The sequence below is a fragment of the Adiantum capillus-veneris genome, chromosome 4 (genome assembly GCF_014529385.1).
Source record: "Adiantum capillus-veneris isolate H3 chromosome 4, ASM1452938v2, whole genome shotgun sequence".
In the NCBI taxonomy this organism is placed as follows: Eukaryota; Viridiplantae; Streptophyta; class Polypodiopsida; order Polypodiales; family Pteridaceae; genus Adiantum; species Adiantum capillus-veneris.
Window position 1 is genome coordinate 112,643,778 of NC_140934.1, and position 10,510 is coordinate 112,654,287.

The following is a 10,510-nucleotide window of genomic DNA, read 5'->3' on the forward strand; positions in this document are numbered from 1 at the left end:
TCAAAAATTCCCAAAATACTCGTGTATGTATTTTGGTTGGATTGTTCAAGATTTTTGGCCTCCAAAAGGCCATAGTGGGGCAGGTGGATTTTTGATGCAAATTGTGGACCATGGATGCAAGTCGATCAGATGGAGAATCTGTGTACATTCTGCTTGTTTTTTAATATTTTTTCTAGCTTTTTGTGAAAGGTGTTGACATTTGTGTACCTCTTTCTTTAAAGAGGACTGTTGAAAATTGGGTCACACACAATCTATTTCATCCTCTTCCACCTTTTTTTGTTATTTTAGTTTGTGAAAAAGTCCTTTCATTTAAGAGCACGGGCTCCATTTCACAAGGAAAAAATTATATGCCAATCGATTGAATTGTTTTTTATAATTTGCTTGAAAAAGAGGGGGTTCCTTAATGTTAGGTATTTTCTTGATATAGACTGAAGTCGGTTGGGTCTATGTAGGTCAACTGTGGAATCTGGAGTCTGTGCATGCCATGCGGTGCATTGAAGGCCCGTCTACAACAAGACATCATGGGATTAGCACACAAGAGGTTGCGGCTTCTCTTGACAGCGTGTTCATGGTCTTTTCGTACTACCACCTGAAGGCGAGCGAATATTTGTAGCCCAATGTTCGAGAAAAATGTGTCTCAGCTTAATATCATGTCGTTTTCAATTTCAAAAATGACGGTGAAGGCAAGGGGAAAAGGAGAAATTCCACCCCAACATAGAGAAAAATAGAGTTAAACCTCAAAAAATAAACCTAATTTCCTAAAATTTCCTCTTGGCAAATTCAAGAAAAGGAGTTTTCTATGTTTGAAAATTTGTCCCGAACACTGATGTAGCCAGACTCTATGCATGCAATGCATTGAAGCTCTGCGTGTGTGATGTGATGGGTTTATTATATGCGAAATGTTATTTTCCTTGGTCTAGTTGAAGACGTGCTCTACCTCTCCTGTGAGGCTGGTCGTTGTAGCCTGTTGAGTCCTATCCTCTGAGTGTGTGTGTGTGTGTGTCTGTGCGTGCCCCATCGCAAGCCTCAATCCAAGAGCGCCTAAAATTGGGAGGATGGTCCATGCTGAGCTTGCTCTTGACTCCTGATTCCTTTCCACCTTCTTAAGTTGAGCGCACTCTCTCTATCTCTCTCTCTCTCTCTCTCTCACACTCTCGTGGCTATGGTTTAGGGCATGTGCTTGGCCAATTCAAGCCATACCTACGGTTTCTCTAGCCTCCAAGCGAGTATCTTGCATGTGCTGACATATTGCACGAGGTTGTTTCTGATGGCTATGGAATGAAGTGCGCGTGTGGCGAGAGCGTGTGTGTGTGTTCAGTAATGGAGAAGAGAGAAGAAGAGAGGAGACACAGGTTTGGGTAGACTCCAAACACAATAGTGTTAGGGTTATGAGTCCTTATTCTTTTATGTAGAATGAATGGTCAGTGTTAGTTCCCGGTTAGTCTCCAACACTTAGGCGCGGTAGATTGGGCTTTACCACCCCAACAACCTCCCATTTAAAGGACAATATGCCTTTAAACTGGGGTGACAATGTATATACATACAATACAGGTAGACAATGACCATGATCATCTACCCAATGCCCATGAGTGCCCGACAATATGCAAACCGCTCTGATGGTAAGCCCTTTGACAAAGTCTTCATGGTGGTGGATCTGGCAAGCTCATCCAACTCCTCCCAATCATACTCATCCATATACTCACACTTTATCCCCTTCATCTTTATCATCCGAATCTGCTTCTTCTGTAGTAAGATATTGTACATTTATTCCTTCCAAAATGGAAAGTTATTGCCATCTAGCTTCTCAATGTTGAACAAAGAGTTTTACAATGATGAATCCATCACTCGATAAGGAACAAAAGTGATAGATCTGCTACACTAAAGAAGATGACAGAAAACCTGAAAAATTTCGATAGAGTCTCCCTTGCAAAACTGACTTGTGAACCCAAAACAAATGTGTACAGTGACTGAAACACTGATCAAAGTGTCTAAACAGGCTATATAGAATCTCAAAGAACTGTCATTGTCAGTGTCTCCAACTCTAGAAGAGTGTCTTTGACCAACTGAACACTGTCAAACGCATACGCATAAAGATGACAGCAATGCCAACAATGGCGGGTCAGCAGATGCACACCAATACTGCACTAATTGCATAAACATACATTCTATGTCGATGCCGAAACTATAAGGATGTCGGGGGCTCGCTCCAAAACTTGTATCATGGATCTCCACATTTGAGAATCCCCCAGCTCAATAAAACATTACCACGACCCCTCAACAATAACCTTTGCATATTTCCATCACAATACATAAACCGCATAAGATCTTACATCAACCACAAAAAATCTTTTCTGTAATCGCTATAGCGGTTTGTCTAATTTAACAGATCCTCAAGATCTTACATCAAATATGCATGTGATAGAGATTGCATCTGCAACAAAAATCTGTACACGCAGAAGAACCGACGAAGGTAGACCACCCTGTTGTCTGAACTGAATATCTCTCAAACCGTGCAAAATTTGTAGAAACTTTCTTCTGTAAAGTCGTAGACCACGTGAAAATGGTTCGGAGAGCTGGGAAAGGACATGAAATAAGCTGTTTTTATAGCTGAAAACAGATCTGTAAAAATCTACAGCTTATACTTCACGACCTACAGGCAGTCTGAGTCTGAGTGGCGTATCTCAAAATTGGTGAAGATTTTGAGAAAAACCAGTTGGAAATGCAAGAAATCGGCTTAAATGAAGACATTTTGGTAGGCCAAAACAGATCTGCAAAAACGTGTTGCAATTTTTGCTGCTTCTCCGCCTGCCTCCCCGCTGAGCTTCAATGGTGCTCCCAATCCCTGAGCTCTGATACCAGTTGAAATGCGCATGCAAGAGCGTGTGTGTGTGTGTGCAACAATGGAGAAGAGAGAAGAAGAGAGGAGACACAGGTTTGGGTGGACTTCAAACACAATAGTGTTAGGGTTATGAGTTCTTATTCTTTTATGTAGAATGAATGGTCAGTGTTAATTCCCGGTTAGTCTCCGGCCGCCCAACACTCAGGCGCGGCACATTGGGATTTACCACCCCAACATGGAGTATATCAGAGCTTTGGCTCTGTTGTTTAGATGGTGGCATATGCTTTCATGCATGTCCCAAATCGGGTGCGTGAATAGAGGCGCAACAGAAAAGAGGTAGAGATTTTTGAAAGGGAAGGCCTCGTGCAATCAGGGCAACCCTATGTGTGCAACCTTGTGGTCAAAAATTCAAAACTAACATTATTCTCAAGAAGCATTTCAAGCAACTTCACGAGGTAGAGCATAACAAGAGGATGACAGGGCTGAATTCTCTTAAGGGAAAGAAGAAAGAGAAACACAGAGCGGTGATGTATAAAGAAGTGGAAAGCCCAATACTGGTTCCAAAGGTTGGCTAGATTTCCCCCAAGCGAGTATCTTTGTAAAGACAATGCAGTATAAGCCTCAAGCTATAGACATTGAGCTAAAGAAACAGATGGCAGACTCCATACACAAGGGCATCAATCCCATGGATGCTTGCAGATGCCAGAGCTTTGGATCTCCATACAAAACTCTCTAGATTGTTGTTTTTGGAAAGTCTAGGTCATTAAAAAGATATACTAACTTTAGTTTCCTTAGGAGGACATTGTCGAGGTGTACCGGCACAAGATTTCCAAGAATCTATTTAGGCATGGGTTGTTTATCATGATTCTTCTTGGAAAAGAGAACTTGAAGTATTGGCAAGAGTCTGCAATAATGATTTGGACGTGGAACTCAAGGTTTTGGTCGTGATATACCTGTGCAAAATGCTAGCTTTTTAGCTTTCTCAAAGGAGGAGCAGCATGATGCACATGGGTTTGCATCAGATGATGACATGGAGTGGTCTTTTGGTGAGGAAAATGAAGAATTTGATGATGAGTGTGACTTCGATATTGGCAATGATGAGGTGGTTCGACTGCCTTGTAATTATGTTTACATAGCTCAAGGGTAGAGAAAGGTTATGATTGTATAGATGTCTCTGAAGACAAGAGGCAAGTTGGCAGCTTGATGTTTTGGGTGTTGACTGTCTTCTTAATGTAGAGTAACTTAAAGTTCATGCAGGATCTTGACTGTCTTCTTCATGCAAAGTAAAAGTTCCATGAAGTATGGGGTTGAAAGCAAGTCGTTTGTTACGCGTGTCCTTTTCAATGTGCCAATGTTGGACCTTCTTCTGTGCACTTTTTATAAAGAGGTTCAAGATGGGTGTAGCTTAATAGGTGGTTTCAGTGCGTTCAAGCAAAATTTTGAAGCAAACAGATGGCTTTGCTGAAATGGACACGGATAGCACGAGTTGCCTCTGCCTAGGTAAAAGACTCTTTGTAATGTATTGCATAGCTAATGATCTTTATTCTTCAAATGTACAAGCTAGGTATAACTATTAGGTTGAGAAATTGCACGACTTGATGTTGTATCGGTACTCTATCTGAATCAAACCCAATTCTATTACATTTGTTCTTCTCTCGAATCTTTTATTGCCATACGTATGTTGAATGTTTCTTTGACCATGTTATTTACATGTGCATTTGTAAAGTTGATTCTTAATGAGTAGCAAAGGCCATGTACAGAGTGCTGGCAAATGAAGTGACAAGCTCTGGTTGAAAGCGGATTGCAATACCTCGATTGGAGTTTGTAGGTTGCTTGTATGATGGTGTACTGTCCAACATACTAGAAATCCTTTACCACAGCTTATTACTACCATACTTTGATGGTGTAAGTGCAAGTGCTTTTTCCTCATCACTCCTAAGAAGCATATCACCACCATATTGGTGGAAGTGCTACTAGGGATTTATCATCATCACTCCTAGAAACCATATTGTGTTGACCATATATGCTTGAATGGTGTAGTAAGTGCAAGAAATCTGTCCTCATCACTCCTAAAAATCACATTAGCACCATGCTTGAATGGTGTAAGGGCAAGTGCTTTTGACACCTCTTTACTCTCACAAGCCGATGATCTCTTTGTGTTGCTCATGTGAAGGCCTTCTTCTATGCATTGCGGCTTAAATTGGCCTCTCTAGTCTTCTTCCCCTTCATGGCCTCCATATTAGTACTATTATAATTGTGCTTGGAGTCTACTATCAAGGGCACCCCTAGCTTCTCCTCCCAAGAGAAAGTATCCACAGTTCCTCCACTCATATCCAACCTCTCCTCAATATAATTAAATATGCATGCATCCTCTCCATCATCCTCAGCACATTGATGACTTTGTTGAGCACCTCTTATCAAAGTAAAGGTGCTAAGGTTCACCACCACTCCATTCTTGCTTCACATAGTGATACCTTTACACAAACCAAGAAAGAGTTGTCCTTTCAATGTGTTATAGCACTACGTTGTACTTTATAGAAAAGGAGAAGAAATCCACTAAATGGATCTGAGTACCAAATTTTCATTTGTAAAGGGAATATAATCTCTCTCTCTCTCTCTCTCTCTCTCTCTCTCTCTCTCTCTCTCTCTCTCTCTCTCGCTCAACTCTCCTCATCACGGCGAATAGATCTTTAAGGTCTCTTGGGATAGTTCCCTACGACGTTAAAATTCTCCTCTTCTTCTTCTTCTTCTCCTCTCTCTCTATGTGTGTGTGTGTGTGTGTGTGTGTGTGTGTAATCAAGCTTGGAGTTCATGCCTCACCAGAGATCATTAAGGACTAGAGATCATTAAGGTTTCCATAATAACCTTTGTATCACCTAAGTGTGGTAGATTGGTTATCCTAGTTCCTTTTGCACTATCAAGTCTTGAGTACAAGACTCATTGGATAGATCTTGGGATTCTTCCTACAACGTAAAAATAGATCCTACAAACACAACTCTCATCTACTTTTACATTACATTTCCTTAGCAGGCCACTGTGATTCTTCACCTTGTTTAATCTTTATTTCTTTTTGAAAATTGAGATCCGTTTTTGAATGCTTAGCATGTCACAAATTACCTTACAAAAAGGCAATCATGTCTAAAAATAATGAAGCAATTCATCTCCAAATCCTACATAACCAACTCAAATTCTAGTTTTAGCATCTTGTATTGATAGACAATCAGTCTTCTTATGAAAAGCTACAATTTTTTCTATCTTTGGAGATATTTATTTTCAAAACCAAGGGTATTTTGGAATTTTGAAAAATCTGAAGGGTATCTTGAAAATTTATGACAACATATTGTGGATATTTTGAGAATTTTCACAAATTAGAGAGGTATTTTGGTAAACCATTTGAGATTATGTATGTATAATGGATAATATAATCATATACTAAAGCACAAAAAAATTTCCATGTGATTTTAGGCACTCATTGAAACTTATTCTTCATTAATCTCATCCTCCCCTTAACTTAGCAGGCCTTTGTGTTTCCTCACCTTGTTTTTTCCTCACTTTCAAATTTTGATCGATACGTACTTGAAAACTTTGTCAACTTAACTGGAGCCTCAAATGTTTTTAAATGTCAAGACATCTCCAAAATTTTGCAATGGATCGATCGTCGTTATGGAGAAGTTATGTAGTGTCATCAACAAAGACTTGTAACCATAGTTGATCGCCTTCAGGAAGAGTGATCCCTTTGATTTCTCCATGCCAAATTATGTCTTGCATCAACCTAGTAAGACCTTCAGTGACAATAGAAAAAAAGGAGAGGAGCTAGTGGACATCCTTATCTAATTGATTGCATAAGATTGATTGCTTCTAAAAGCTCACCATTAACACAAATCTGAAGTTGGCATTTCTTAAAAGAGATTAAATAGCCTTCATTAAACCCTGGCCTAAGACCATATTGGAGGATTAAATCCCATTCTATACGATCATAAGCCTTGTCAAAGTTGACTTTTACAAAAAGGAAGTCTTGATTAGTATCAGTAGCATATTCTATGCCCTCCCATAGAGTGATAATGGCATCCAAAATGCATCTTCCCTTGATGAAGCCGTTCTATACTAGACTAATCCAATTTTAAAGGTGGTAATGAAGTCAAAGAGCTATGGCATTGGCTAGGATCTTGTGAGCACAAGAGAGGAGAGAGATGGGTCTCCAATTATTGATGATGTTACCTTTCGATTATTTTAGGACAAGCTTTATACTTATGTTGATGTATCCTGGGAGTGGTTCATATCAAAGAGACTCCTTCCAAAGGAGAAGGATCTTAGGAGCTAAGCGGTCGCTGAAAGTATGGAAGAACTTGGCTAGGAGGCCATCATAACCAATAATTTTACCTTTTTTAAGAGACTTGATGATTGTCTATATCTTCAAAATAGAGATAGAAGAGTCTAGCTGCTGAGCTAGAAAAGTAGGGGACAACCTTTGACTTGTACTAGGTGATTTTGTTTGAGACTTCTATCTTGGCTATGGAGTGGGTCAAGATAAATTGTAAGTATATCAAGAAGACATCAAGAAGACACCAAGCCTCTAGTTGTGATAGTTTGTGACAGTAGGGGACAACCTTTGACCTATACTAGGAGATTTCTTTTGGGACTTCTATCTTGGCTACGGAGTGGGTCAAGATAAATTGTTAGTATATTAAAAAGACACCAAGTCTTTGGTTGTGATAGTTTGTGATAGTAGGGGACAACCTTTCACCTATCCTAGGTGATTTCTTTCTAGACTTCTATCTTGGCTACATAGTGGATCAAGATAAATTGTAAGACACCAAGATAGATTTTTTGTAAGTATATCGAGAAGACACCAAGGCTCTGGTTGTGACAATTTGTGATATTAATAGTGGAAGACTTGTTAATTACGCTAGTGAAGAGATTATGATAGATAAATTAGCCACAATACACAATTAAGGAGACTTGCATATGAGAAAAAACCAATCTTTAATTAAGAAAATTCTAGTGGTTCATAATGGTTTTGGATTTATTTACAAAATAACATCCAAAACTATCAAAAACCCTAAAAGTAACAAAAAGTTCTAGAAGCTCTAGCCATCCATATTGCAGCCCCAATAGGTAGGGGAAATAACACCTTAAATCCCATAATAATAAAGAATCCATAAGACCATGCTCTGAATGGGCTTTCAGACTGTGTCCGTATAGAGATATAGTGCAATAATGGTATCAAACATAGATGCAACAAAAAGAGAAGGCTTGGCAACAAAAGACCACCTATGAGAAACCCCCCCCCCTCCCCTCCTCCCCCAAAAAAAAATAAAAATAATAAAAAAAATCCAACATGAGCAACTACTACACAACCTTTGCAAGCCTGCCTTAGACTTACATTGGTACTTAAAGGAACCATTGGCTACTCTTGGCATGTCGTTGGAATTGTGCATGTAGGAGAGCTCCCCAAAATCCTGGAACAAAGGGAGCCTTTTACTCACCACAATATCAATAATAAAGAGCCAAGTGTTTGTCTAGTTGACTACTTTGCTACAATAGCCAAAATAAAAAGCTTATAACTTGAGAATAAAAGCTCCACTTGGACAAAGCCTTTCCTTTGGGAAGGCCAAAGAAGTGGGGTGCACAAATAATCAAAATTGCACATACTCACCTATTTCTCCACCTATAAAACTTACTAGTGATGGTAGAGGCCTACTACCATCATCTTCGATGCAAGCATCTCAAGCAATGGTATGCTCATGTTGATGCCTACCTTCCTCTCAATGCTCCCCTCCCCGAGCTCACACCCTCCTATTACCATACTATGGAAGTGATGTGTGTGGACACACTTAGGACTATTTGGGCTCTTTTTTCCCTCTTTAGGAGGTTTCTTTCTCCGTCTTGTACATAATCCCATTCCTCTAGGGCAAGCATGATCTTTGCATTAGGGCACTTGGTAATACTACCTCCTATGTTGTATACTCTTGAGCTGCTCCTTCATCTAATCCTTTTTGTTTGCATTCTTACAGTTGTATTTCCAATAATTAATATACATCACATCAGGCTTTGACATTTGAGTTAGGTCACTAGCACTCTTTCGGCTCACATGCTTCAATTGAGGTGATTTTTGGTGAGCATTAAGAAAGTGACATAACCTTTAGGTTAGATCTTTGATTTTGGAGTAATCAAAATTCTATTTTGGGCTTATTTGGCATTAGTTTTTATTACTAGCAATACTATGTGAGAAGGATAGGCTTTTAGCCTATGAACCGACCCCTACGGAATGCATTTGAGATGAGATGAAATGAAACACAAGTTAGATGCATTTTTTGACTCCAAGTTTTAACCACATTGTTTCCATATACATGTGGTAGTGATGTGTGTGAACACGCTTAGGACCGTCGGAGCATTTTTTCCCTCACTAGGAGGTTTTTCCGCCCATGCATTGTATACACACCCATCACTCTAGGGCTATCTATCTTTTCATTGCACACTAAGTAATACACTCTCTGTTGTATGCCTTGAGTTTCCTTTGTCTTCTCCAAGCTGTGTGTGTTTTCTTGCAACCCTAATTCCAAGAATTGGTATCAGAGCAGGTTGCGTTATCCCGAGCTTAGTCGCCAATAGCTCCAGCACATGCTTTCTCACTTTCTTCGATTTTTGCGAAATTTGGTAAACAACAACGAGTCAACAAATACTTTGAGATTGCTCGTAGAGCTTGGTCTAGTCAAATTTTTGATTTGGACTCATTTCAGCCTCCGTTTCCACTATAGGCGCAGTGCTACGTAGTCAGTTTCGTCATTTTGTGTAGAATTTTTGTCAGTGCCATTTTTTGCATAACAGGTCCTTAAATTCTTCCACAATTTGTGTTATATAGCAAGTGTTGTTCCCGGTTTATTTCTCCTCTTTTCGAGAAGTTTTCAAATCAGGTGAAGCATTTTCCATGGCTCACAACAACACGGATCTGTTCAAGATGTCCATTGCTGAGGATAGATGGGGGAAAGATTGGATGGAGACAATTACCCTATGTGGTCATATATGATGCAACATGTCTTTGTGTCAAAGGGTGTCTAGAATATTGTGCAAGGCATTGATGTACATCGTGGTTCTGAGGATGTAGGTGATGTTGAGGATGTTGCAGGTTTCGGTGGCAGGATTGCTGCTACCAAAGTTGTTTTTCCTACGGCTGAGCAAGCTCATTGGGATGTAAAAGATGCATAGGCTCATGCACTAATTGCGTTGTCTATGAAGTGCACAATTACTTCTCACATTCATTCAATGAAATCTCTAAAACAAGCTTGGGATATTATGGCAGGTCAAGCTTTGTATATATTCTAGACAAGCTTTGTATATATCTGCTCTTGCTAGACTTGGTCTTGTAGTCAAATTTGTGGATGACAGATATATAGTACATGATCTCAATTTTGGTATTGAAATTGTTGCATCTGGCATTTTATGTCATGGATTGTATAAGATCACTTTGTACGACAAGTGTGGGTAGAATTTCTCAAATACAATTGTGGATTCTAAGGCTATTTCATATGCAAAACTTTGGCATGCACGTTTTGGGCATCTAAATTTTGCCAATTTGCTACGTTTGCAAAAATCTAATATGGTCACTTCTTTGGTGCCGCTTGAAGCACCTGTCAAACATGTTTGTGAAGGCGGTATTTTGGGTAAGATGCA

The 10,510-nt window shown here is 39.5% G+C and overlaps 1 pseudogene; it reads left to right on the top strand.

Moving 5' to 3' along the window:
- Positions 1-2,560: 2,560 nt before the first annotated feature.
- On the top strand, positions 2,561-3,986 carry LOC147459817 (uncharacterized; annotated as a pseudogene).
- The last annotated feature ends 6,524 nt before the right edge of the window (positions 3,987-10,510 follow it).